The sequence below is a fragment of the Crocuta crocuta genome, unplaced genomic scaffold, assembly GCF_008692635.1.
Source record: "Crocuta crocuta isolate KB4526 unplaced genomic scaffold, BGI_CrCroc_1.0 scaffold477, whole genome shotgun sequence".
Lineage (NCBI taxonomy): Eukaryota > Metazoa > Chordata > Mammalia > Carnivora > Hyaenidae > Crocuta > Crocuta crocuta.
Window position 1 is genome coordinate 511,410 of NW_027530193.1, and position 4,036 is coordinate 515,445.

Consider the following 4,036-nt stretch of genomic DNA (forward strand, 5'->3'; position numbering starts at 1 on the left):
CGGTATTGATGTGTCTGGGCAAAGGAAAGATGTGTTGTTGGGGAGACAAGAATGGAATATTTCTGGTGGTGTGTGTTTTTTCTCACATAAAGACTTTCATGTTATACTTGTCAAAAGAACTTCTTTACGCTAAACAAAGGCTTTTTTACCCATATGTAACTCTAACTTTTAAAATTAAAGTGTAATTAATTTTAAGTGCTGAAATCTCAGGTATACAACTAGGTAGATGTTTACATACACACACCCTTGGATCCACCACCTTTGATCCACCCTTGGATCAAAGTAAAAGACAGGTACAGCCCCTCAGTGGGAGCCCCCTCCTGCCCCCCGCGGTCAGTACCCCCCAGCGTAGCCTCTGTTCTCACTTCTGTTATCTTACATTAGTTTTACCTGCTCTTGCCCAGTGTGTCAATGGAATCACACCGTGTTTCTGTTTGGGGAGGTTAACAGCTAACACTGAACAAACTTTGCTTTGTGTGCTTCATATTACACTGAATTTCTCATCATAGCCAAATAAAGTAGCGCCTCTTTATTGTTCCCATTTTATAGATGAGGAAACTGAGGCTTCGAAAGGGTTCAGAGCCAGGTCACGTGTCTGAAACCACAGCTCTGCTCCTTACCCAGTGCTAGACCATCCTGCCCCCTTCTGGGTAACCTGCCAAGGAGGTGGCACTGCCATCTGGCTGCAGAGAGAGCAGGACGCCAGCCAGGAGCCCAGAGGTGCTTCTGAGCGTGCTTTCTTTTCTAAGGAGCCAGTTTCTCTGCATCTGTCACGAGGCCTCTCCAGCCCTCCTTGCTGGGCCCCACCACTACTGTGCTGCAGGGACACAGCACAGGACAGGGGTCGAGTCCTGGCTCCCAGGCTTATTTGCTGTGTGACTGTGGGCAAATTGCCTCCCTCTTTGAACCTTGCATCCACTAACTATTAAAAGGTGATTAAAACCCTCATGCATGGTTAAGGTGGTAACGGAAGATGTCACTGTATAAATGACTACTGCTGTTCTTTTTTTCAAAGCCTTTTTTGTTGTAAAATAAAACAAACACAGAGAGTCACACAAAACAGAAAGGGAACGCGAACGGCAAACCTCTTGTAACCACCGGTCAGATCAAGAAATAGGAACCCCTCAAATGTCCCGGCCTGATCACAGCCTGACTTTGAAAGTATTTCTTTGTGTTTCTCTATAGTGTTATCGCCCGAGTACACATCCCTAAACACTAGAGGTTAGTCTTGTCCATATTAAAAAATGTGTATCTTTTAAATCTCTGCTGATTCCTCCCTCATCCCTTGCATTTTCTTAGTTCATCTTTTGGAGGAATCTGGAGCATTTGACCTGAAAAGTGTTGAAGAGTCTGAATCATCACTGTTATTTTTCACATGTATTCCCCTCCTTTCAACTTCCTCCCTCTCTCCCTTTGGATATAGAGTGATGCAGATCGCAGTTCCAGTCCTGAGTCTGCCAGTTGCTGTGTGACTTTAGACAAGTCACCTAACCTCTCTGAACTTCTCTCCTCAACTGGCAAATGAGGGACCTAGAAGCTCTCAGTCTGCTTCCACAAACACTAGACTTCTGTCCTGCAGTTTCTACTCCAAAGCAACTTTACGGGGTGAGGATCAAAGAGACCTGGCTCTGGAATCCAATTTTCCTGGCGCTAGCTGTGTGAACTTGGGCAAATTACTTAACCTCTCTGAGTTTTCACTTCGTCTATAGAATGGGGATTCAGATTCCTCACCCATGATGCTGGAGCAAGGCTGAGATAAGATCACGCCCCTAAAGCATTTAGTGCCCGGCACCTAGTATGAGCTAATCACTGTGGATGGTTATTGCTATTGTTAAGGCTAACATATTGACTGCTTACTCTGTGTCAAGTGTCTTCAGATGCATTAACTCATTTTATCCTGACAACAGTGCTGTGAGGCAGCCCCATTGTATAGATGAGGAAATTGAGGCACAGAAAGGTTCAGTAACTTGCCCACAGTCACACAGATGGTAAGCCACGGACCTAGGCTGTCTAGATCCGGAGCTGTGCTGTTAGCCACTGAGCCATACTGCCTCACATACGTCTACTCTCTAGACGAATTTCCCCTTTGCTTGCCCAAGCCCGGAGAGAATTCCAACAGGGATGAGGATGAAGCAGTAGCTGAATCCAGCATGACAAAATCCAGGGGTGAGAAGGTGTCCTTACCCCAAAGTGAGATCCCGGCCCAGGGCATTAATCGGGGCCATCCCTGGTTCTCTCCCGCCCCACCCCCACCATTGCTGCTGAAAACCTGCTGAAGGGAACTCAGGAACAGGGTCAGACCAGGAGGGCAGCAGAGAAGTCCCCACCTGGCGGAGCAGCTCGGGGGACGTTGCCGTGTGTTTGTCCTGTGCAATTTTCTGGGTTTCTGCAGAAGTGTGAACGTGCGTGGTAGGAGATGGTGCTTTTGCATGTGGAGCTGTCTGTCTGTCTGTCTGTGCAGAGGCAACGTGGCCAGCCTGCCGGGTACCCGAGCCGTCTGTGCCATCCACTGGGTATGCGACCCCAGGGAAGTGACTCAGCCCTTTGTGACTTAGTTTCCTCGTGCGTATAAAAATGGGTATAATGACAATAACAGTACCAACTTGATAGGGATTTTCTGAAGATTCACTGAGTTCATCCAGGTTGGTGCTTAAAATAGTGCTGAGCACTGACTTAGGAGCAAGCAGGGACAGCTTGTATGTTCTCATATGATTAAATGTGTAAAGGGTGAGCGCCTGCATATTTGTGCCAGGGCACCAGAGGGGGCACAGTAGAAAAGGACCTAAGTAAGGGGCTGGGGCAATGAGCCGTCTATGTGGTTTGCGGGAGGAGGATGCGCTTGTGGGGGTGTCTGTGTGGTGCGTGCCCAGTGGAGGCACGTGCATTCTGTAAACATGGGAGGATGTCTTGCTGCAGAGCCCCAGTTACCACACAGGCAGGCTCCCGGCCCTAGGACAAGTCCCTGAGCTCTGTGTGCCTCAGTCTCCCCAGCTGTGCCATGGGTGGGGTCACTACCTCAAAGGCAGCCGTGGAAACCAGTGAATCGTGGATGTGAAGCTCCACACGTGTGCAAGTCATAGAAGACGGTCCGCTGAGCGTGCTGGCAGAGTGGGGCCTAATCGCTGGCACTCCTGGGTTTGTAAGGGCCGGGACTGTTGGCGTGTGCCTGCCCTAGGCTGCAGAGCTCCCCCTGGGTGCCGTGGGTCCTGGCCGGCCGGAGGCAGATGAGCCCTTAGTCCAGCTTTTTTCACCAGACTTCCGAGGCCCAGAGAAGGATAGGGCCTTACCTCAGGACACACAGCACTCTGGAGGCAGAGATGGGGCTAGATTGGAGCCGAGCTCCGTTGTCCTTCTGGCATGGTGGTGAAGGCCTGTTGGGTCAGGGTCGGCACCCCCAGCACCTCCGCCAGCACCCAGCAGGCAGCCACTCCAGCAGGAAGATGTGTGCTTTGGCAGCAGGCTCTGTCTGGGCTGGGAGGCTGAGGCTGGGCGGCTGCCCCGGGCAGGAATTCCATGTGGCTGGGGAGAACCCCGGCCCCCAGTGCTCCATTGCCACCTGGCTCGGCTGGGGACCCCGAGACTGAGTCCTGCCTGGGGATTCTCAGAGGTCACTGGAAGAGGAGGCTGAGGCTTACAAATGCTTTGGTATTTTCTAATATAATCCCCCTTCCTGTAAGTCTACCGCCTCCATTACAAAAGCATTGCTTGTTATTTGTAAAGAATGCAAATAATCAGAGGGGAGAAATTAAACTCCTGTCTTAACCAGAAATACAGCAACTCAGAGACCAAAGGGGCTTTGAGGACACACATACGCACATGCCCGTATAGACATCTGCATGCTGGTGCATATATCTGTGCCAGCACACACACGCACATGCATACACACACGCACACACGCACAGAGCACACACTGTGCTGGCATAGTTCTGAGAGCTCCACAAATGTTCATTTGTTTTATCTTCACAACAATGCCAGAAGGTAGGTATCTCTATTACTCCCATTTTACAGACGAGGCACAAAATGACTGAGCAACTTG